General features: G+C 41.5%; 1 long non-coding RNA gene across 1 annotated transcript; it reads left to right on the top strand.

Moving 5' to 3' along the window:
* The first annotated feature begins 11,521 nt into the window (after positions 1–11,521).
* Positions 11,522–12,157, top strand: LOC124708494. Its single transcript, XR_007005157.1, has 3 exons — positions 11,522–11,580; positions 11,707–11,817; positions 12,061–12,157. It is a non-coding gene; the product is annotated as an uncharacterized LOC124708494 (long non-coding RNA).
* Positions 12,158–25,612: the final 13,455 nt, after the last annotated feature.

The following is a 25,612-nucleotide window of genomic DNA, read 5'->3' as shown; positions in this document are numbered from 1 at the left end:
TAAGCCCAAAATAAAAGTTACTAAGAAGCAAACTTAGAGTCATTTTAGGTTCAGTTTTTCCATAAGAATAAAAAATTGTAGACCAAGCCTCTTTAAAACTCTCCTCACCCCTTGTTTAAAAGTAAAGATCGATTCCTTAGGTGATAGAGTGACAGCTACAGGACTAGTCATGATAATAGAATAAAGTAAATGCAAGTACTAATTTTTTTGTGTTTTTAATATAGAGAACGCAAACAAGATAGTAAATAAAGTAAATGCAATAACTAATTTTTTTGTATTTTTGATATAAGAGCTAACAAAGCAGTAAATAAAGTAAAGTAAAGCAAGACAAAAACAAAGTAAAGAGATTGGATGTGAGAGACTACCCTTGCAGCGTGTCTTGATCTCCCCGGCAACGGCGCCAGAAAAATTGCTTGATGGCGCGTGAGACACACGTCTGTTGGGAACCCCAAGAGGAAGGTGTGATGCGTACAGCAGCAAGTTTTCCCTCAGTAAAAAACCAAGGTTATCGAACCAGTAGGAGTCAAGGGCCACATGAAGGTTGTTGGCGGGGGAGTGTAGTGCGGCGCAACACTAGGGATTCCGGCGCCAACGTGGAACCTGCACAACACAATCAAAATACTTTGCCCCAACTTAATGGTGAGGTTGTCAATCTCACCGGCTTGCTGTAAACAAAGGATTAAACGTATGGTGTGTAGAATGATGTTTGTTTGCATAGAACAACAGAGAACAGAGTTTGCAGTAGATTGTATTTCAGATGTAAAAGAATGGACCGGGATCCACAGTTCACTAGTGGTGTCTCTCCAATAAGATAAATAGCATGTTGGGTGAACAAATTACAGTTGGGCAATTGACAAATAGAGAGGGCATAACAATGCACATACATATCATGATGACTACTATGAGATTTAATCAGGGCATTACGACAAAGTACATAGACCGCTATCCAGCATGCATCTATGCCTAAGAAGTCCACCTTCGGGTTAGCATCCGCACCCCTTCCAGTATTAAGTTGCAAACAACAAATAATTGCATTAAGTATGGTGCGTAATGTAATCAACACAAATATCCTTAGACATAGCATTGATGTTTTATCCCTAGTGGTAACAGCACATCCACAACCTTAGAACTTTCTGCCACTGTCCCAGATTAAATGGAGGCATGAACCCACTATCGCGCATAAATACTCCCTCTTGGAGTCACAAGTATCAACTTGGCCAGAGCCTCTACTAGCAACGGAGAGCATGCAAGAACATAAACAACACATATATGATAGATTGATAATCAACTTGACATAGTATTCCATATTCATCGGATCCCAACAAACACAACATGTAGCATTACAAATAGATGATCTTGATCATGATAGGCAGCTCACAAGATCTAACATGATAGCACAATAAGGAGAAGACAACCATTTAGCTACTGCTATGGACCCATAGTCCAAGGATGAACTACTCACACATCAATCCGGAGGCGATCATGGTGATGAAGAGACCTCCGGGAGATGATTCCCCTCTCGGGCAGGGTGCCAGAGGCGATCTCCTGAATCCCCCGAGATGGGATTGGAGGCGGCGGCGTCTCTGGAAGTATTTTCGTATCGTGGCTCTCGGTAATAGGTTTTTCGCGACGGAGAGTTTAAGTAGGCGGAAGGGCAGAGTCGGAGGACTGACGAGGGGCCCACACCATAGGCCGGCGCGGGCCCCTCCCTGGCCGCGCTGCCCTATGGTCTGGCCACCTCGTGGCCCCACTTCGTATGCTCTTCGGTCTTCTGGAAGTTCCGTGGAAAAATAAGACCCTGGACGTTGATTTCGTCCAATTCCGAGAATATTTCCTTTGTAGAATTTCTGAAACCAAAAACAGCAGAAAACAACAACTGGCTCTTCGACATCTTGTCAATAGGTTAGTGCCGGAAAATGCATATAAATGATGTAAAGTGTGTATAAAACATGTGAGTATTGTCATATAACTAGCATGGAACATAAGAAATTATGGATACGTTTGATACGTATCAAAGATCTTCCACGCCGCCGACCATCTCCGCCAGCACCGGCACCGCCGCGCGCCATAGGTCATATAGGCCGCATTTTGCTTAGCTAGGTTGCGCTTGCCGGTGTACCAGTAATTACGTTTTCAATTTCAAGAACTATGTACGTATGTATGCTCAATCGGAGCATCTATGTCATCTAGAACTATGATGATCGCTAAATTTTACCCGCGCCATTTCGAATTCCTCTTTTCAGTTCCATTATACGGTTTCTATTCTGCGCCACTGCGAATTTCGACAGAACTCGCGTTTTCGGTGCACTGAACTCGGCGTTTTCAGTTTGCGTTTTTTCGGGCTCTGTTAGAGATGCTTTAACATAACCATCTAGTGGAGAAACCAATCACATTTGGCCTATGTTCTGTCTCATAGTGATTCTAGCAATGAAGTGGTATTGTTTTGACCAAAATTGTGTGTGTCTAAGGATGGCAACTTTACTCACATGTATGAGTACCAGTGGATATCGTACCCGTATGGGTAGGGCATGGGTACAATTTTATACCTTTGGGTAGTACCTATACCCTACGTGTTAATTCACGCGTAGGGACGGGCATAGCGTTGTACCCATGGGTATACTCATACCCTACCAATTTATACTGATATGTAGATCTATGCAACTAAATGACCAAGTTATTAAGTTTGTGAACCTATGTTAAGTTGTCATCAGCCCTTTAACACCGCAGCATGCTACACTCAGCGCGTCAGGTGTTTTGCAGTGAGCCCAGTGATTAGATCAATTCATCATGTATCTATATTGCCTCCCGCACGAATCTCTCCGCACGATCTGACGCCAACCTAGGAGGGGTATTGCCACCGGGTGGCAACAACATATTTGGCTTGTCATCAATCATCAATATGGCATCTAATATTGTTAACTTATGAGTATGTGATTGTGATTTATAAATTTTGATAATTTTCATATACTCAACTACATGTCATTGAGTTAGATAATTGATTTTTTTTTTCCAAATGTGTCATCGCTGAATGTAATGTTATAAATAACTTGTGTACTATTTGTTCTACCCGTTGGGTACCCAATAGGTATGGGTATCCACCGGGTATGGGCGTGGGTAGAGTTTCATAACCATGGGTACTGGTATGGGTAAAACTTTCTACCTATTAACTATACAGGTATGGGTATAGTATTTTCCACCCTGCCCATACTCTAAGCATACCCTACCCATTCCATCCTTGTGTGTGGTTTATCTAAGTTTGACACTTCTTCTCCTTATTTAGTTACTCCCCATATTCTTCTAGGAGCTCGTGTGCCTTCACCTTGGTATTTTCCCCACACATCTCCAACCCAAGTGGCATGCACAACTTTCATGTCCGCAACTTCAACATGTGCTAGCTTGTGCAACATGGAGGGGTTGCAGATAGTTTAGTGAAGCGCCCAAATTAACAAATATGTCACTACCAGGGGTGCCATTAGGGGCCAAAATCATGGCCGACGTCCCAATAGGCCTATTGGGGAGGGATGACTATCGGGGGCGTCGGTGGGATACTCTTATTAAACCTGTTGTAACTTGTACACCGTATTTGACCACATGAATGGTAATCACGCAGGGGCGAAGCTCTATAGTGTGACCCTGATGCACATGCATCAAGGTAACTGATTTTTCTAGTACTAAGTGTGTGTTTATTAAGGAAAATGCATTGGGTTAGACTAACAAAAGTGCATCATGGAGGCGTAATTTGAACTAGGAAGGCTGAACATGCATTAGGGATACTTTGCTTCCAGCTCCGCCCCTGGTATCATGTTAAACAATTAAATTTGTAATCTAGAAAATTCCGCCAATATGCGTGTACCTAATTAATAATACCCTATCATATATGCTCTAAAGAACTCTATCATATATATACATATAAACCATGTAGTTTATGTAGTTGTTAAAATTAATTCCATGGGAAAATTAAGTTCCAATTACAATTTAAATCTAACACAATGCAAGCATATTATTTCCAACAATATGAATTAACTGTATAACAAAATACTAGTAATATTTTGAAACTTCATTATGTGGTTATCTAGGCCAAAAGAGTGTCATAAAATTATACCCTTGAAACCATAACATGCTAAATTAATTATAAAATTTTAGTGTAAACTATGTTTGGATATTTATGACAATTGCACTAGTTTTCTCACCAACTATGACTATTAGATGTTCCATTGTGACCCATTGCCCCCCCAAGGGCAATTATCTATAGAGGGACTAGATTTAAGTGAAATCAGTATTTATTTTCTATAACAATATCATGTTTAATGCAACGTGTTATTAAAAGGATGCTTCCAGAGACAGCACAGGTTTCTATCGCGAATGCTAACACTTGATGATGACTCAATGGAGATGTATATTTTGTTCTAGTTTTTCATGAATATGACCGTCAGTTTGACCAACCTCGTTTTCAGCAATACCCACACGTCATGTGTTTACTACTTTTCCTCCATAAATTTGTAATTCATTAGCTATGTTGCATTTGCTTGGTACATATGTGTAAGATGAAAGGTACTATAGCTGAAAATGCTTTGGCAATATATGATGCAAGATTGATTTTCGTGGTGGCTAGATGGCCTCGATCTAAGATAAAATCACGAATTACCCTTGACATGTTATGTCTAGTCAACCTAGCAAGTTGAGAAGCAAAATATGATCCATAGTTCCGGAATGCATTTATATCTGGAGAACTATCTGTGGCATAAACTGTGTGAGAAGATTTTTGAGAGGCTCCAGAGAGGAGAATATCATTAAGAGGATGCCTTCTCAAATCTGCGTGGAGAATCGTACGCCTAGATGAAGGTACTATATACGCAATATGTGATCATATTGCTGCAAGTTTTTTAGTTCAATGTTGTACTACTTTTGATCTTCACTCCTTTTGTTTCAAGAGGACTTAAATCCTTGTCTTTATTTCTTGTACTCAAGTTAACACAAACACCATAGTTTGCCGTAACTTAGCAGCCTGTTGTGTTTAGAAACTAGTACAATAATTTGCTCGCTTCAATGCTAGGATACCTAGTTGTTTGAAATGCCAAGTTTTCTAGAATTTCCCCACGCTAGTGCTTCTACGAGCAGTTAATCTACACAAACTTTTGTAATTGTAGCAAAAGTCTAAAATGGTAAGCAAAAGTCCAAGAGGAGAAGACTAGCTATGTCATGCACACAACGACAGCAGTAGCGGACATCATCACGCTGCTAGCATAAGTAGATACGTCTTGACCACCGTTGACGACGCGGCGGCCGCCTGCTCTCTTGGGCGTCACGACCGGCGCCGGCTTTGCCTTTGGCTTCGCCACGGCTGGAGCAGCAGCCGGCTTCGACTTGGGTTTCTTGTCTTTCGTGCTGGGCTTCTCGTCGATGCCACGGAAGCACATAAACTTCAGGAGGCTGCTGAACCGCGCCATGGCTAGCTGTCGCTGCCGCTGCTTCGACTAGAGATCGAGTAGAGAAACCTGCAAAACCCGGCCTTGCAATCAACGCACACGCGTGCGCCGGCGACCGGCGCGCTTTGTTGCGGCGTGGGTGCGGTCGGCAGATGTGAACTTGTTTGCACTTCTCAGTTGCTCGTCGAGTCGATCTGGATGCGGGGTTTGTCGTGGCTGTGCTGCCGGGGCAAGGTGAGATTGCAATTTATTGGTAGGAATTTCGGAAGGATGTTTGAGTAGGATTCTCGGTCGGATTATGTTGAGCCCTGACAAGACGTCGGAACCCAGAGCAGGCTGGATTGAAAAAGGGGAGCGCTAGAAATCCTTCAGAAGCACGGAGCTCTCCCAGTCCCCGGATTCATAGGCTCACACATGTTCGCATTTAGGCAATTTTTTTTTTTACTTTGCTTCATCACAGCAAAAAACTCCCGCTTTCGCTTTATTGAAGCAAAAATAGTTCGTGTAAAAAAAGGAAATAGAAAAGACCCGTCGGTCGCAGACCTCCTCCCCGGATACATTATAGCACAAAACTATACTAAAGTACCAGAAGCGCAGAACATTTGTAGCAAAATATTTATACTATTGTAGCACCGAGAACTACCCTTTGTCGGAAACCTCGTAGTAAAATATTTATGCTATTGTAGCTACAACGACATCACCGAAGACATCATGGGAGACCTCGCCGGAGACCTTGTAGCACTACTTTTTTTTACTAAAGTTGCATAACCACAAAACATTTGTAGCAAAATGCTTATACTATTGTAGCATCGTGAACTACCCCTCCCCGACGCACCACCGACAATATTCTAACCCCGGGTGGCAGCACCACCACTTGCTTCTTGCGGCACCCATCCCCGCTACTGAAAAGCACCCTCGTCGGCCTATCATAGCACTGCCGGCGGCCGCTTGTAGCACCGCCGATGACCTATGGTAGCACCCCAGATAACCTATGGTAGCATCCCCGCTGGCCTCTCGTAGCACCGCTGCCGGCCGCTCGTAATATCGTCGACGACGTCCGATAGCCACCTCCGCCCAATAATGATAGAATTTTGGCCCTTCCTTGACACCACCGGCGCCCGCCGGCTTTGCAGCATCAGGTGTGGATGCTTGCGGCAGTGGACTCGCGGGATGACGCCTCGCTTGCCTCATCGAGCTTGAGGCCGCAACAACGAGGGAAGCCAGCTACGGCTCGTGGCGTGGTTCGTTGACCACTGACAGCACAACCTGCACGGGACGCAGAAGAAGCAATGGCGCGCGGCGGCGCAAAATGCAGGGGCATAGTGGGATGGGCGAGCCACATGCTCATCGGCGACGCGGAGGGTGGCATGGAGATCGCGGAGGCAGGTGTGTGTGTGTCAGGGAGGATCTACCTGGGGTCACGGTGAGAGCCTCGTGGGGCATCGGCGACTGAGTTGAATGGGGGCATGGCGGTGGAGCTGCGTCGGGACACGACGGCGGATCTTCTTGGGTGCACGGCGGTGGAGCGATGTTTTAGGATCCCGTGTTGGTGACGGTGTGTGCGTTGCCAAAAGAAAGGAAAGGAGAGAGTGTTATAAAAGCGACAAGAAAATAACGAAGAACGAAACAAGAACACACGCAGGGGACACAAGATTTAACGTGGAAAACCCCTTTCAACACAGAAGGGGAAAAAACCACGGGCGCCAGCCAGCAAAACTTCACTATATCGGGAGGTGTTTACAAATGCCGTGGGTTATCTTATAATCTGATGAACCCTAGCCGGTGGCTTACAAGATGTATATATAGGCGGTGCCAACGATCCGTACCGTATCTCGCTCCGCTCGTCAGAAGTTAGCCTCCCTTTAGTATATGAATTTAAATCACAATACAACAGAGAGAAGATAAGACCATGAGATGGGTCCCACATCCTAGCTCCCGCTTGGACGCATGTCACACACTGGACCCGGAGGCCACGCGCGACCGAGCCTCCACCTAGATACGACTGTCTTCCATTGAAAAATATGGCGGGTACACTTTCAAGTCTAAACTGTACTCTTTGTATCAACCGGCTGATGCTACAGCTGGCTGTGTCACTTCTTGCATCGCTAGCCCATCTTCCCAACAAATTACCAGCCCACTCGTCCAACTCAGTCCCTCGCGCTTCTTTAATGTTTTCGTTTAATACAACTCTAGCATGGAGAATAAACATTTATCGTGAACAAGGAAATATGATAATAAATATATTATTATTGCTTCTAGAGTATAGTTCCAACACTTAATTAGGGACAAATCTCTCGTGAATGCTTCTAAGTTCAACAATGCAGATAGCAGGGATAATGGGAGAAAATGCTTCCAACAGAGTTCCATTAAGTTTTACAAAGTACATCACCATGGAAACACACACCATTATCCATTGTATCCACTGGTGAGATAAATCCATCTTATGCACCACTTCCGCAAGAAAAGACCAGTCCACTTTATCATAAACATTTCATAAATCCAACTTATAAGCATAATAAGGTTCTGGGCACTAGTTCCATGTACTGTAGGCACTCGAAGGCCAAAAGAGCATTGTACCAAATTAGCTGCTCTGGTACGAAAGCACTTTAATTTTCTCAGATAATATCTCCCAAAATAGGTCTAAACCTATTTACCAAGCACTTAGAAATAGTCTTGTACAAAACACTGCATAAACTTATCGGTCGAAAATCCTTAAGTTCAAGAGGGTTAATCAACCTTCGGAATCAAAATTATGGATGTATCATTTACTCCCTCAGGAAGATGGCCTGTTTGAAATAAAAAATTAACAATGCCCAGCAAAAAGTTTACATAGTTGGTCATTCATGTCAGCAGTGATATTCTCTTCAACTAAGTTCACCATGGGCGCGACATTCAGGGACGGATCAGGGGTGTAGGCAGACTGGAAGTACGATGACTCCATGCGCTCAGTCTCACTCGGAAGTCGCTCAATATCACTTGATCCTTCTACTGAATAATCTTATTTTTCTTAGCACTCCAAAAAACTTTATTGTGGAAAAATTTCATATTCCTATCTCCCTCTTTGAGCCCGTGATCCATGACCTTTGGAGCCACATGATCTCCTCCTTGAAGAGAAGGTCATTCATGGTATCCATGATCTCACGCAGCTGCTCCCTTAGAGCATTAGCCTTCTGCAGGTTCTCCAATTTCTGCCAAAGTTTGCCAAATCTGCGTGTAACATTCCCAAACTTGCGAGTGCCCCAAGCGTGAAGCACATCTATAACCTGCTTCAAGATTGCATGCTTCAAAGAAAGTACAATTTTTTTCATGAATAGGATCGTAACCTGTTTGATCAACCTCGTTTATAGAATAGCCACACATTATAGGTTTACTCTTTTTCCTCCATAATTTGTAATTCGATAGTTATGTCGTATTTGTTTGGTACGTACTGTGTAACATGAAAGGTTGTATAGGTGAAAATGTTATGGAAATAGATGATGCGAGGTCCATTTTCGGGCCTCGATCAACAATAGATGACGAGTTACCCCTGACATGTCATGTCAAGTCAAACTACCAAGTTGAGAAGCAAAATATGATCCATCATTCCAGAATGCATTCATATCTGGATAACTATCTGTGTTATATATCTCGTGAGAGGAATTTTGAGAGCTTTGAGAGAGGAGAATATGTTCAAGAGGATGCCTTCTCAAATCGGCGTGGACAATCATACCCCTAGATGATGGTACTAAATGCGCAATATGTGATCATATTGCTGCAAGTTTTGTAGCTTGAGGTTTCATGGCTATACAATGTTGTATACAACTTTTTATCGTCGCTCCTTTTGTTTGCAAGACGATTTAGAACCCTGTCGTTACTTCTTGTACTCAAGTTAACATATACACACCATAGCTTTACTCTAATTTAGCACCCTGTTGTGTTTAGAAACTACAATAATTTTCTCACTTCGGTGCTAGAAATCTAATGAGAGGCGCCGCACGTCGCGCGTTTTGTGCGGCGGCTCTTTAAGATGCGTGCGGTGCATCCTATAGGAGGCTCGCGCACACCGCACACGTCGTGCCGACCGACTTCGGTCGGTCTCGTAGTCGGTCTGTGGGTCCCGCGTGTAAGCGTCTGTTTTTTGAATTTTCGGAGGCGTGCTCGTCGAAAATAATTCCAGGGGCTTTCCTGTCATAACCGTCCATTTTGGGTTATCCGTTCCTCCCTCTCTGGCGACGGGCGACTCCGAGGGCGATTCCGAGGGAATCGTCGATTCTCGCCGGCGATTCGTCGATTTCTCGCCGGCGACGGCTAGATCCGTCGCACATCTGTATTCTGGTTAGTGTCCTCCGTCTACCACTGCTGTTAATCGCCGTTTTTGCTCTATTTTGCGTGGTAGCTCGTGCGCGGCGATGTTGGATTTGCTCGGCCCGCACGGATTTGCTGCTAGATCCGCTCGGCCCGTCGGATTTGCTGCACCAGAGCGAGTTGACGACGGAGATCGCGGTGACGAGGGGGAGAGTGCGGTTTCGATGTAGAGCGCGGCAACGAGCTAGCAGCGGGGCGTCGAGGGAGATTGCGGGGACGAGCTTGCAGCAGGGCTACGAGGCAGATCCTGGCGACTACCGATTTGTTCCTTTGACGTTGTAGCTGCGCGGTTAAGAGGGAGCAGCGCCGTGACTAGGAAGTAGGGGGGAGCTGCGCCATTGTGTTCGTATCCATGGCGTCTAGATGCAAGTTTTTGTTCTAGGATTTGTTCTGGCATCATGCATTTCTGTCTGCATGTTGTAGTTTGTGCTGGATCATTTTGTTGTGCATTTTTGTTTTTGTACTGTGAATCTGAGGAAGTTAATATGTTAGATGTTTCTGAAGAACCTAGAAGTTGAGACAGAAAACTTGGTTGCTAGTTATTTTGGAAAAAAAGTGGCAGCTATCATGTTCTACAATTATGGTTTGTTCATGATTTACTGATAGTATTTTTCTTGGTTGCTAGTTGCTACTTACTATTTTTGTTCATGATTACTGGTAGATAACCTGATAGTTTTTTCATGATTACTGGCAGATAACCTGATAGTTTGTTTCATGATAGTTTGTTCATGCTAATAAGTTGGGACGGAAAACTTGGTTCCTAGTTGCTAGTTACTATTTTTCTGAATAACCTTATAGTTTGTTCATGATTACTGGCAGAAATTTTCTGGATAATTTGACGTAGTTATTTGGGAAAAACTGGCAGCCATTGTAAATAACCTGATAGTTTGTGGTGTAACCATGTTTTTTTTGTGATAGCATTCATACACTTTTTAAACTTGCTAATTTAGTTACCTAATCTGATTATTGGTATTAATATTGTTTGGCAGCTAAGACTGTCGATGGATAGGAGAAAGGGAAATCCAAATAATGCTGGTGCTGCTATGAAAAGGAAGGGAGTGCGCAAAAAGCATCATGTAAGTTAATAAATCTTGTTCATGTATTCACTGTGTTCTACTATAAACGTTGCCACTAGATATTTTCTTGTATAATTTGTTAGTTGCTTTAGGTTATTTTGGCATATGTAATATATAACTTTCAAATGTGTTCCAATTACCATGTTATTTTTATATGGTCACTGCTGTTTTTTCTCGGTTTTTTTTTGAATGTGGCTTCACTGTTTTCTAAATTGTTTTTACAATCTCATTGAATTGTCCAGGTTTTTACCGGAGAACGTAATAGGGCTTCTCCATCACCCATAGTTAAGCTTTACAGTAGTTGGACAGAAGATCAGAAGCTTGCTATAGTTGACATGGGTCATGCCAGCTTTCTTGATATCAAGTGTAGACAGTTGCATAACCCGGTCATAAATTGGTTTACAAAGTGTTATCAGCCCGATAGGAGAGCATTTGTTGTCCCTTATCGTGGACTTATCCCATTAGACGAAGAATCTGTTCATATCATGACTGGATTGCCCAATGGAAAACTTCAAGTCAAGTACTATTGTGATTACAAGTTGGAGGCTGAGATTTCTGAAAGGCTATTTCCTGGAAAAACTAGCAGGCCTAAGGTTTCAGAGATTGGAAAAATGCTCGAGGAGTACCAAGATGCTGATGATACTTTTAGGGAACTTTGGCTTTTGTTCTTGGTGTCAACAGTTGTTGCTCCAACAACAGATGTAAAGATGAGCAACAAATGTTATCCAATGCTGGTAATAGAACTTCGCAAACTACTTTATTTTATGTCCTTTTGGTTCGTAATTTTTCATTTTGTTTGCATGTATACTAAAATCTTCCCCTCTTTTTTTCTGTGTATGTCATGGTGATAAATCTCTTAGCTTGACATTGCTAATGCAAAAGAGATGAACATGTGCAAATTTATTGTTGATGAGCTGCACAATAATCTGTCAAATGGGAAGTATAGCAGGGGATGTTTACTGTACTGCATGGTGAGTACATAGTTACTCTTTGTTTATAGTTACTTCTTTTTGTATTTTTTGGTCATTTGTAAATAGTTGTAGTAATTGTTTGGAATGCATTTTAGTATTGTGAAGTTTTTCTTTTTGCAAATATCTTTTTGTATGTTTAGTGGAATTAATCTGGTGACTAAATTTTGCAATTCTGGTAATTCAAATCATTAGTTTCATGTAAACCATTAGCAATAATTTGTGTGTTGTTGTTATTGCTTGAAGCTGCGGTACTTTGATGCACTCAACACCAATCACTTGGAGCTTATGCTTGGAGATGAACGTTTTGCTATTAATGCTTGGTCTAGCTTACAAATTGATGCGGTTGGTGCAATGGATGCACAGGAGTACGATTCAACCATATTCGGTGTTCTGGAGGTTAGTCCTCTTATTTTTTGATGCATTGTTCGATTATTTCAACTAGTTTTGATGCACTCAACACTAAAAGCTGCTATGGGTTTTTAATTTTCTTTACTTGTTCGTGCAGCTGAAGGATGAGTATAAGGAGGACATTGCTAGGGAAATGGGTTTGTTTGGTGGTCCTAATGGTTTTGAAGCTTGGATGAATCTCAATACACATCCTTCTTGCAAACAGAAGGTATGATTTAAAACTTTCTGCATGTTAAGTCAGTCATTTGTAACATTTGATTTTTTTATGTAATTTTGCTGAATATCATCCGCACTAACTAATCTTTTCGGTTTTTCTCATTTTTGGTTACAGCAACGGATCAAAGCCTACACCTTAATGCAAACTTTTGCATCAGGCCTCAATGGTCTGTTGAGCAATCTTGTGCAAGGCATGACTGAATCAGCTGATACCGATACTGAAAATGACGATGTTGTTGAGCAAGCTAGTGATGAAGAAAATGCTGACTTAAGTGCGTCTGAATCAGCGGAGAATAAAGAGATGTCTCCCACTGTTGTTACTAGACGTGGTAAACCACAAACCCGTCTTGCTGGTAAAGGAATTGTTGATGATCACACTGTAACACCAACAGAAATTCTTCAAGAAGGAAGCACAAGTTTATCTCCTCCTCCTATGCACTCTCAAATTGCGGTTCCAACATACAGTGATTTGGATCGGTCTGAAGCTAAAGGTAACATTGCTGATGTTTCCGGGTTCACACCTGATTCACCGTCAGAAAGTACAGAGCAAGCTGAAGAGAGGATTAGGGGCAGTGCAGCTGTTCTTGCATCAAGTCTTGGTTTGATGAAGAAGCCTAAGATTTCTGGATTGAATGAAGTTGTGAAGAATATTGTTGCAGAAGAGCTTGGAATTCGTGTTGACAAAGATGGAGAATATGAATCTGTTGCCGTTAACAATGCAACAACTGGGCTGGTGAAACTATCTGAATCTGTTGCCGTAAACATTGGAACATCTCAGTTGCAGAAGGAATCTGAACCTGTTGACTTGAGCAATGCAACAAATGAGCAAGAGCATCATGGTTTTGAGACTAGAATAGAAAGGTATGTTTGTACTACACATTTTTTTTACTGTTTTCTAATATAGTCCTGGTCACTGTTGGGAGTAATACTTCTCTGTAGTAATCCTATGATACAACAGAGAAATATTGATTGTTGTTCTATTGTTTTAGTTTGGTTTTTACTCATGATTCTGTTAACTATTTAAATTATTCTGATAGCTGAATTGAAGTAACCTCATAGATGCAATGCTAATTATGGTTGCTGAATTGACCAAACTTTATAGTTGTGTTCTAATATAACTGGTAGATCCTTTTTTATGAAGAAATCTGATAACTGCACTTAACTAATTTGGTAGTTTGTTTTTTAAAAACATGATAACTTCAGGTAGATAATTTGGTAGCTGCATTTTAAAACATTTGTAGTTTTTTTGTTTATAAATCATGGTTTGTTTGAAACAGGGAAATACTTCATCATCAATTGGACTCTAGTGCTATAAATGTTGCAGCAGGAAGCAAATATGTACTTTCCTCGGAGAGTCTCATTTCAGAAAATGATTTTGTCCCCTTGAATGTTGTCGTTGCTGAAGACATACCTGTCCTCCCTAGTGGTGTTGTTCTTCACGATTTAACTGGTGATGAAAAGGTGGACAAGGATAATCGGTTAAAGAAAAGGTATGTGGATGATCACAGTTGAACCTTTTGTTAATTACTTTTTCTCTATGTTTTGCATATGCATTTTTTAATTTAATTGATCACAGTTGACTCTTACTTTTGCATATGTAGGAAACGTCTTGCATTGCCGACAACTGTACCAGCAAGAAAATCTCCAAGGCTTGCACGATTGCATGATGAAAGCATTCCTCAATGTTCAGATTCAAGTCTGAAAACCAAGAATGAATCTTCAGTTTGTACTAAGTCTGCAAGCAAGCAAGATGGGAAAACAGTTGCCAGTGCCATTCCAATATCTCCTTCTGCTACAAAATCGCCGACAGTAAAAGATGGCAATTCAAAAGACAGTGCCATCCCTATCTCTCCAACTGTTGTTGATGCTCAGACTCCAAAACCTTACGCTGCAACCAACAGGTGCAAGTCCATTGTTGTTTCACCTGTACGACAGCAACATCATCATCTACCAAGTGATTTTTCTGGAAGTAAATGCAGAATCTCTCCTTTTGTGCATGCAAATCTTGGTGGTTATGGGTTAGAGCACCATCCCCCTATTAGAGTCTCAGAAGATATCATACATGCTGTCAGGAATCTTTCTGAATCTGTCAAGAAATCTGGGATACTTTCAAGATTTGTTGGATTGGATAGTATTACTGCTACACGGCCTTTACGTAAAAGAAAACGGGTTGATAAAGGAACTTCATCACATGGTGAAAAGAAATATAGCCATCCTGGTATGTTCACACCACCAAGCTTTGATCTTGGATTCAATTCCCAGGAAACTTCAACAAGTGGTTCTGAGTTGGATATTATTTGCTCAGATGAAGATGTAGCTGCTGATTTTGTTGTATGTTGCTCCTCTATCTTGGTCAAATCCTGAAGGTATGCTTATGCACTAATGTCTAGCTTGCACAAATATCTTTTACTTTTTGTACACACTAACATAATATTTTTGCTAAGTGTTTTCTTGTCATGTACAATCCCTTTTCTTTTTCAATGTTTTTTTTAATTTTATCTCTTTGCTTTTTGGATGTAGCTGAAACTGCTGGAAACACATCAAGCGATGTTGATTTTGAAGAATTCACCTTATCTGAGGAGGTACAGCAAGTAATGGCAGGAAACATTTCTCAGCTAAGTGAAAAGGGAGTTAAAGAGCTTGCAAAGTATGAGAAGGCATCTAAAGCCTTCTTAGAAAGGCAGCGAGCATTAAAATCAGCTGCTGAACCTACTGTTACACAAAATGGAAATTTCATCCAAAGCGTAACACCAAAGGTTCAGCCACATAAAGTGAGAGTCAAGAAGTCGTCACACTTCATGCAGTCACCTTTTGACAGTGCAATTAAAGTGACAGCTGAACAAGAAGAAATTTACCAGCTTATCATGCTGAGCAACAAGCATCAAAGGCCAGTGAAATCAAATATCAGAAAGTAAGTTCTTTCCTTTTTGTTTTTTGTGCAATAGTGTAGCTTTTTATCTTACACTTTTATTTTCTGAAAGTTTTATCTACCAATGTGAAATGTCGTAGTGACCTGCTTTTCTCAAGTATGTACACTAGTTGTTTTTGTTACACTACCTGATAAGTATGTACATAAACTTGGTAGTTGTGTTTCAATTAATAGGAAGTTGTATTTAGTAATTATGGCAGTTTTGTGTCTCCAGAAATATGTTATATTTTGATACAGAAGCCAATAACTGTACTTATATTTTGCAGATAGTTATCTAGTAGTTATTATGCTATCATAGATTATTATTTCCATCTTTTAATCATGTTGTCTTCAAAAAAAAATAGGTACCAAATCATCAAATACCAAGATAGCTGGGCTCACACAAGTGATTTAGCCGATTCTATACATGGTAGAGGTGAATTGTCTAATCACTGTATGGAAGTTGGCATTGAGTACTGCGGCGCACTAACACTCGTTGAAGGGAAGGTGATAGTCCCATTTCAAACATCCCTTTTCCCGATGAATGGTGAATTTGAGAAGAAAGCTGTTGTGTCTCTGTTCAAAAGAACCTCGGATTATTCACTTAGTGTGATGAAGCAGGTAGTTTCTGGTTTGTTCTTTATTTTCTTTTTCACTTTCCCAAGCATGTATAATTTTTTTTGCTACCTTGTGTAAACTTTAAACTGTCTTGTTTTTACTAGGTTTCATGTGTTTTTTTGCCATACAGGTTACTTTCGTTGTTTTTGAAGAAATATCAAGAGGAAATAAAGAAGGAAATCACTGGTATTCTTTGTCTCTCAATATCCAAGCTGGAAGGTTTGAAGTGTTGGACTCAATGCGAGGAGAATCAAGTGAATCTTTGATGAATCATTCAAGCAATCTTGTTAGCAGGATCAAGTCTATATGGAAGGTGCACTATAGTACATCCAAGATTCAGATTGAGAACTGGGAAATAAAAGTTATTGATGTTCCCATGCAGGAAACAAAGTACGTCACGCATGTACCATTTTTTTTCTTTTTCTGATGTTCCTTTTTCTAATATATAATTGTTCGATAATGACTTTTTCCTCTTCTTCATTGTAAGCTTTGATTGCGGTTTCCATGCTCTGTACAACGTTGAGAAGTGGGATGGACAGAATATTCCGTTGCTTGGCAAGGGGGACGTCAGCAAGCTAAGAAGAGTGATGCCTTACAGGTGGCTCACAACTGACTTCAATGAAGAGAAAGATAACTGGAGATCAAATTTAGTCAATAATTCTATAAGGTAACACACAAACGACAGTCAAATACAGTATAGAATGCATTTGTATTACATCTTGTCTGGTCACATCTCTGAATTCTGGAACAACTTAAACAAAATAAGACAGCAAACTGCTTAATTTTTAGTTATTCAGATCAAACAACTCCCCCCTCTGTGTGCATGTCCTTGAATCATGCACTGTGGAGCCACATTGTTTGCATACACGGATTTCCTTCCTTCCTATGTCCAATGGCTTCTGAAATGCTTTCTTTCGCTTCCTTCCTTTTGTGTTTGATACACGTGGATCCCGAATGTCAGGAACTTGTGTTTCTGAAGTTTCTGGCATTGCAAATGGAGTTGCTGTTTCATTCGCTGTAGTTGCTGAAGTTGACACAGATGCTTGTTTCTGTTTCTTCTGACGTGCTTTTGGACCAGAGTTTGCTTGTTGCAAAGGCACTTCATCCCTTGTAGATTCTTGCTCAGTTTGGTTTGCAGTTTCTTCTGTTGGATTGTGGTTGACTCGCTTAGCTCTCTTAGCAGTCTCCCTTTTAAGTGCAGCCAAGTCTTTCTTCAATGCTTTCATGTGCATACGGACTAATTTTTCGCCATCTTCTGTCTCATTTGCACCAATTGCTAGCCCTTTGAACTCATTACAATTGACATGCAGCCACATCTTCTTTCTTGATTCCTCTGGCATTACGGCTCGCTCCCCTGGTTTTTCTACTACCAAATCTTCTTCAGCACTCCATGTCCACCTGCGGAGAATATACCTTGCCGGTATCTCGCAAACTCCAAGCTGTAACATGGCCTACATGTTTAAATCATTGGAAAACAGTAATCAGCATACATGTGTTTTAAAACTGGCAATAATGGATACTTTTATAGGTAACCTAGCTTAGTGAATATGGGTTTTTTGATGTCAACTATACTTTTTTTTTGCTTTTTTACCTTTAAGATGTGGCAGCAGAGAATACCATCCCTTTCAAACTTGCAGCAAGCACATTTGTATTCTCCATTTTCAGGGTCTGCATAAACTTCATAGGACCTGTTGTAGTAGTTTGGTACAAATTTGGTTATGCAGTACACCTGGTATGTATATTGAGCAATCTCTTTTATGTTGTAGCACATGCTCGATTGCAATTCAGCCTGGAAGCGAGTGTGTATGTTTTTCGTGTAAAGCTGTGCCATTTGAGTTTCTAGTGGGTTCCAACTCCAATTTCTTACAGTTAAAAGTGCTGAGTCTGACTCCTCCTTGTTTTGTGCTTTTATCATCTTAGATTGGATATCAGCATACTGTCTAACAAACTCGATGACAGAATTAGTAGGGGTTACATATTTCTTCGCATACTGCATTGAACCCCTCACTTCTCTGTGTAGTCTGGAGGAAAGGATAGAAGTTATGCATAAAGTATGCAGGAACCCAGTAGCTTCTTTTGTTGTACAGAGCTGTTATTTTTTCATGGTCTCGCAGTCTATGCTTGTACACCATCAAGTTCCATTTCATTTCAAAGTCTTCTGGTGTTAAGCTGCAGTTGATGCAGTCATTCATCTCTTCACGCAAGCCTTTTATCTTTGCAACGAATGGACGAATCTCTTCTGTTGCCTTTTCTACTATGTGCCATCTGCAATTCCGATGTGTTGCATTTGGAAACATTGCTAGGTATTGCAGATCGCATTGCACCATCTTGATCTGTTATTAGGTTCAGTGGTGCTAGGCCATCCATAGCTAGCAAGAATGACTCAAAAAGCCATATGTAACTCTCAGTTAGCTCATTCCTCAAGAAACCACAACCTAGTTGGATAGATTGTCCATGGTTGTTAATCCCAATGAAAGGTGCAAATGGCATCTTGTATTTGTTTGTCAAGTATGTTGCATCAAATGATATGCAGTCATTGTAGTTTTTGTATGCTTTTCTAGATGCACCATCCACCCAAAACAAGTATTGCACCCTATCTTCATCATCAAGTTTATACCTATAGTAGAAATCCTTGTCTTGCAGTTTCATTTGTTCGAAGTAATCCATTGTATCTTGCATATCTGTGAACTTGTTTTGAGCACGAAGTGTCGATCTGAAGTTGGCCATATCTTTAGGTGTGTATGGAACACCTTCCACTGACTCATACAGTTGTGCCATCACCTGCATCATTCTACTAGTTTCCATATTTACCGTGTGTAGCACCTTGATGAAATCCTTGTCTTCCTCTGGTATATGTCTGTGTGAGCAGCGAAAAGAAGTGAGCGACCACTTCTTAAAAATTGGGTGATTGTGTTCATCATTAAACTCAGTGACCACCCACTGTTTGTCTCGTAGTTTAACTAGCATTCTTGCAGGGCATTCTGTCCTAGCATTTGTACTTTTGTTCCTTTCTGCCACAATTGGTTTGGGTTTCTGTGTATCCTCTTTTTCCTTTGCTTGGTGACCTGCTTTGTGGCAAACCATTGCTGCCCTTATTATTTCCCCAGTCACTTCAGACTTCTTCCTGTAGTTGTACCTAATGCCAAAGCCTCTTTTATATGAAAAACTCAAGTAATGTCTGCGTGCATCCTCAAGTGTATCGAATGTCATGTTTGGAAAAGGTGCCTGTGGAGTCGAAACTGCTTCGGCATTCCTTGCATTTCTGTTGCTAGGCCCTGCCGGAGGTGTGTTAGCTGTACTTGACTGTGGTAACGTCATCTCGGTGCATTCTAACTCAGCTGATAGTGCCTTGGAGGTTGTGTTAGCTGTAATTGACTGCGGAAACATCATCTCGGTGCATTCTAGCTCAGCTGATAGTGCCATGGAGTTTGTTTCTTCAGTTTGTTTGCTCAAAGTCATATCTGTTCATTTTTGCAAATAGAAAACATTAGTACAAATGCAAATTCATAAGTATTCAGTTAAGGTAGCTACTGCATAATACTTTGTGGTAGTTCAGTAGGTAATTCTTTGGTAATTTGATTCAACAATTCTGGTAACTCTTCAGTAAGCATGAGAACTTTTTTGACTTGTAAAAATGTTGTATAAGCATTCTGGTAACTCTTTTTCAGTAAACAAGTCAAATTAACTTTACTATTTTGTATTTTCATTTAAGCATTCTGGTAACTCTTTTAAATAATTATGGAAACTTGAATTTGTAAAAATGATGTGTAATATTCACCTTGTTTGTTTGTAGCTGCTTGCACTTCACCTTGGTTGTTGTTAGCTGCTTACACTTCACCTTGTGTTTTTGTAGCTGGTTGCAATGATATAGTTTGGTTATGCACATCCATCCACATGTGTTTGTCAGTATCCATATCTGCAACCTGTAAGAAAGAGCTTTTTGTAAGAATCTGGTAATTGCTAATTTCGTTTCATGTTTTTGTATCCAGCAAGAAGGTGTTGTCCAAGGGAAATTGATCAAGATAGGTTTTCCAAGCAAAGCTGATCAAGGGTGGGAGCATTCAAGCAATCTTTTTGTAGCAATGATGGAGTTAGGTTTCTGGAAAGAGGATCAAGCTCAAGATTCATGCTATGCATCTGGAACATGTGTCCACTCTTTTCTATTATGATCAAGTTATCAGAATCTGCTAGAGTAGTAGCCATATCAGAATCTATATTGTGGAACATGCTGTTTATGGCTACCAGAAACAGTAAGTTTTTGTTCCTATGTGTGGCTAGCAGAATCATACTATGACTACCAGATTCAGATTTCTTACTGGGAGATTAGTCTGCTGAGATTTGCAAGTTGTGTTTTCCAGATGAGTTCTGTGTGCATACCTCTAATCTTCTCTTTTGAGATCTTGGTTTTCCTGTTCTTGCTACAGTTCTTCTTTTTCTGCTCCTTCTTCTCTCCTTCAGCCACTGCAGAAGTTGGTCTCGATCGAGATCTGTTTTGCTGTCTTGAGGAAGAAGAAGGTCAACTGTTAAAAGGGTGGCATGGCACGTGAGATCTTTGTCCTGTAGTTTACTAGGTGGTCTCCACTCGGGGGCAGAGATATTTTGCTTGTCGATAAATTTTTCTGGCCCAATCCTGTTACGTGAGCTTTTTTCGTTACTGGGCCGTATGTTTGGACGACGTGTACAACTTTTGGGTGGGAAGAGCACGTGCTGCGCTAAACGACAAGGACGCGGGACCACGCGTGCTGGTCAAGGACGGGGTCGACGTGCGCGGGTCCACAGGCTGGAAGCCGCCGCACGATTCCAGCTTTGTGCGGCGCCACCGTGTAGCAACGTCCTATTATCAAATAAACATTGCACAGTGAAATCATGACCTATAGTATGCACCGTTCGGTCATATACAAAAACAAAATACGAAGTCGTTTGAAATACCAAGGAAGTTTCTCAGAATTTCCCCGCGGTAGAGCTCCTACGAGCAGTTAATCTACACAAACAATTTTTTTTCGAAATGGACACAAACAAATGTAGCAGCACAAGTCTAACATAGCTTAAAACGAGAAGACTATGCCATTCAGTCCACAACGACCGTAGCGGGCGCCAACATCACGCTGCTAACATAGCTACCTACGTCGTTGACTGCTGTTGACGGCGCGGCGGCCGCCTTTGGTTTTGGCTTCGCATCCGGCTTCGACTTGGGTTTCCTGTCCTTCCGTGCTGGGATCCTCGTCGTCCATACCACGGAAGCACATGAACTTGAGGAGGCTGCTGAACCGCGCCATGGCCGTCGCTGCCGCTGCTGACCTGCCAAACCCGGCCTGGCGATCGATGCACGTACGCGCGCGGCGCGCCGGCGTTGTTTCGTTGCGGCGTCGGTCCAGTCGCGAGATGTGAACTTGTTTGCTCTTGCTCGGATGTTAGTCGTGGCTGTACCGCCGTGGTAAGGTGAGGTTGCAATTTATTGGTATGAAGACTTTTGAAGGCTGTTTGAATAGGATTCGGTCAGATTATGTTGAGCCATGACAGGTCGGAACAACAGACCAGGGCCGGATTGGTACGTATATGGGCTAAAATCTTACGTTTAAACCCGCCCTGCCACGATGTGTTTGAGAAATAATGTGGGCACCACACGGGCCTATACTCTACAGCATTAAGGCCCAATGAAGATTCCCATAAAAAATCAAAATACTGGCGTCACGAAACCATAAGGATTTCTTTTTTTCCTTCTTGTTTTGAAAACAAAATCGGAAGATAGATCCTCGAATCTGATATACACAAGTCCTGACAACTACGTAGGAGGGCACCTGGGAGACTGACCTCCAATTGCTTGCACTATAACTAACTATAAGCGTTGAATGTCCATTTCGACATTTTCACATGCGTCGATTTTAACCAAATACTCTAGTTTACAAGCCTCCGTCAGCTCCAAAGATTCACCAAAGCGTTCCAACAACAACTTCAGACTTGCCACATCATCTTGAAGGGGGCGAGACGCCTCCTCGAAGCGGTCTGCAACCAACTAAGGGAGCTCCATCTGCAGCAAGGTAAACTGGTACTGAAGGTGGGAGTCGAAACTGGCCTTGGCATTAAACTCCTCGCAACACTTTGGAGATGGCCTTGGCAGCGATGATGCAGGTGACGATGAGGGGTACACGACCTCAGCCCAACTCCAGGACGCCGAGGGATGACGTGGCTGAGCAGACAGAGAGTGGCCACCCTGACCCACCTATACCCATCTATATCGTCTCCAACAACGTCAACAATAGAAAGGCCGCCACAGGGCTGCACTGGCGCCTCCTCATCATGATACACATTAGCAGTGTCGTAAACCGAGCCAGAAATTACGCCTTTGGTGGAGGCCAACGGCAACCGTGGAGCCAACTCTTCATCATCATCTTCCTCGTTGGAGCCCAAAGAAGCAACCCACAACAAGCTTGGGTCGACATCGCATCACCGGTAGGAAGGGGCACTTCGGCAGGGTCACCCAAGGCAACCAACAGTAGCGACAAGGAACTGAGCCCCTCGATCAACATGGCAGGGTCATGGAGTAGCCCGTCGGGAGAAAAGGTTGGAGGAGCGGCTTCCATCACAGAGCGATGGCGGAGGCGATGACGAAATGAGCGCGGGGGTGGCTTAGGAACTACTTTGAGTAGGACCAAGCTGGTCGAGGATGCAGCCGGTCGGGGTGAGAGCATGTCTCCGACGTGTAATATCCCAGGTAATGGGGTTACAAAAATAGAGGAAACAGATGTGTGCATTGCATTCATGCATAGAAAATCTGGGGAATTTTCGCGCTTTAAAGTAAAACAGATCCACGATAGCGAAGTTTCACTTGACCTTGGTGGAATTGAAGTAGCTCATCAAGTCAAGTGCTATAAACCTCAATGTGACTTTGTTAAAACCTTGTTTTGGGTAGAGATGATATGATCTAAGGGGTTAGATCAAATGGAACTAATAATCAACACAACAACACTTTACTAAATGATCAATTGCTTGATCTCAAAACAGATCATAGTATGGTAAACCTTGCCATAGCATATGAACCTCTATTCAATTGGAAATCAAGCAACAATAATTGGAGAAACTATTCTTCACTTATCTTCTCCATGTCTCAAACTAATCCTTGATCCTACCCTGAACTTCATGGTAATCATTCTATTTCAATCTGGGAAACAAGATAAGGAGATCAACTGTAGAAGTATATATTCTTCTCTATTCTAAATAGTTTTGCATCAGACCTAGAGAGGTGAGAGTTCTATTATAATTATTAGAGAAGCATTAACAAACCTTGAGCTAAACCTTGGATATACATCCAAGTATTCAAATCATCATCTTTAAGAGGAACCCTAGGATATATTCAAGACATTCCCTAGAGAGAAAACTCATTTATGTTAAACATAGATATTGGTGACCACATCATTATCTTTGGAGAATAACCTTAGGTCATCATTGAAGTCCTTTCCAAATGAGAGAGCCCATTCATATCAATTCTAGCTTTACCTATTTAAGAATAAAGGACAACCATTGAACTAAAATATTAGGAGTACACCATAAACCCTAGAATAAACCATTCCTATATGAGAGAACTCAAGCTATGGAGTTACATTAAAAATAGATGAGGCAACACCTGGATTTGGGAAAGAGAACTATCCATATACCCGGATGATTATATCATCATTCCCTGGAAAGAACCCTAAGAATTATCTCAGGCAATCTCCTGGGATATAAACTATAGAGGCCACCATAATAGCTCATCCTAGAAAATAAAATAGAAGTGCTATACCTTAGTTCATCAAGACAATGCTTGATCATGGAAGTGAGAAACCATTTAATGAGAGATCCCTTAGGAAGCCAAACCTTGATCATCATAAATTGAGTGATGATCATAAACCCTAAAAACTGGAGGTAGAGGTATTAAGAACAAGTTGATCATGTCTAATCCATGATCATGCTTTTGAGATATGTGAGGATGAGTTAAATCCTAATAAGATAAGCGAGTTATCATTCACCACATGAAATCATAGGGAGGTAACTAGTAAGAAACCCTAGGCTTAGATCCCAACCTTAACTTGTGAATCACTTGGTGATCATAAGTAGAATCCTACCACATTTACATTCCACCTATTCTTCACTTAAGAACCACAAGAAAACCTTTAGAGTCAAACTCTATACTTTATATGGTGAGAAACCATCAATCCATATGACTAAAGTTAACTATAAAAAGAACTATAACCAATGTAGTTACCTTAATAATTAATTGAGGATAATAATAGAAGTTAATTGGTAGAAGATAAAATCAATTCCCAAATCCTAAGTAATTAGAGAGGCACATGACATATTAAGCAAGTAATCACTTTATCATGGTTAGGGGAGATTAAACCCTAGCACATGCAATATGGAGTCATCTCATCTCTATAACCTAGAAATATAACTCAAACCAAAACCTGTGCATCACTTGGGTGATCACAACTAAAACCTTAGTCATAATTAAGATTCAAACCATGTGTCATTAGGTAAATATCATTGGAACCCTAATGGTTCATTAATTAAATCCAATGTTTCAATTATAAAACATAAGAGCCACCTAATGCTAAGTTCTATAATTAAACCATATGTGTACTGATCAACCATTTATCTTTGTAAACAAGATAAACCATGATGGAAACACTCCCTGCTGAGATACTTTCCAATGTAGTGATAGTATTAACCTTAACAAGGGGGTTATACTAGAAATGATAAAACCTTAATAAATATGTGCTCACATAAAATCATATGCAAGTGATTAATTCCCTAAATAGAAAATAAGACATAACCAAAACTTTGAAATACTTTGAGAAGAAAGTAGTAACTTTTAGATTTCTAAATTGAATGGAATTAATAACAAAAAGGAAAATGAAGTGAAAATATCAATTCATGTCTAATTGCTATTTTGAATAAGACACCAATATGCAATATAATCTAATACCAAATAATTATTTCAAATGAAATAGTGGTGAGTTAGTCATTGCATTACATCTTCATTGAATTAACATAATTGAGACACCTGAAATTAAAATTTGGATTAAAAGCAGAATACAAAATAGGAAATATAAAATAGAAAATAGATAAAAGAGAAAAAAGAGAGAAACTTCACCTGGACCTTACCTGTTCGGCCAAGCCCACCAGCACAGCCCACCAGAAGCTCAGGCCCAGTCCAGCAGACGAAGCCAGCACAGCCCGCGTACCCCTTCAGCCAAAATATCACGAGGCTCGTCCTCATCCCCTTCCTCGCGCATGGAGGCCACCGAGACGACGTGCTTCGCTTCTCCTAGCCGCTGGCAGCCTCTCCTGACTCGACGTCGTGACGAGGCACGCGCCCTGGCGTCGTATAAAGCTCCCTGAAGAACCCTAGCTCGGGATTTTCCCCCTCCTCTGCTCGAATTCATCTCAGACGAAAACCTAGCTCGCCCGGTCACCCTCACCGCCGGCGATTGGAGCACCCCCAAGCCAAGATAAGCACACCAGCGTGATCTCTGTCCTCTACTTGCTCTTCCTGCCAGAGGAATCGAGCCGACACACGCTAAATCGACGACGTTGAGTTCGTCTTCCCAGACGCCGGGAGCAAGCAATTCCGGCGATGCCAACCACCATTGACGTCCCCATCAAGCCCTG

The sequence above is a fragment of the Lolium rigidum genome, chromosome 4 (assembly GCF_022539505.1).
Source record: "Lolium rigidum isolate FL_2022 chromosome 4, APGP_CSIRO_Lrig_0.1, whole genome shotgun sequence".
NCBI classification, from domain to species: domain Eukaryota; kingdom Viridiplantae; phylum Streptophyta; class Magnoliopsida; order Poales; family Poaceae; genus Lolium; species Lolium rigidum.
Note: the sequence above shows the minus strand (reverse complement) of the source record. Positions and strands in the feature narration are given on the sequence as shown.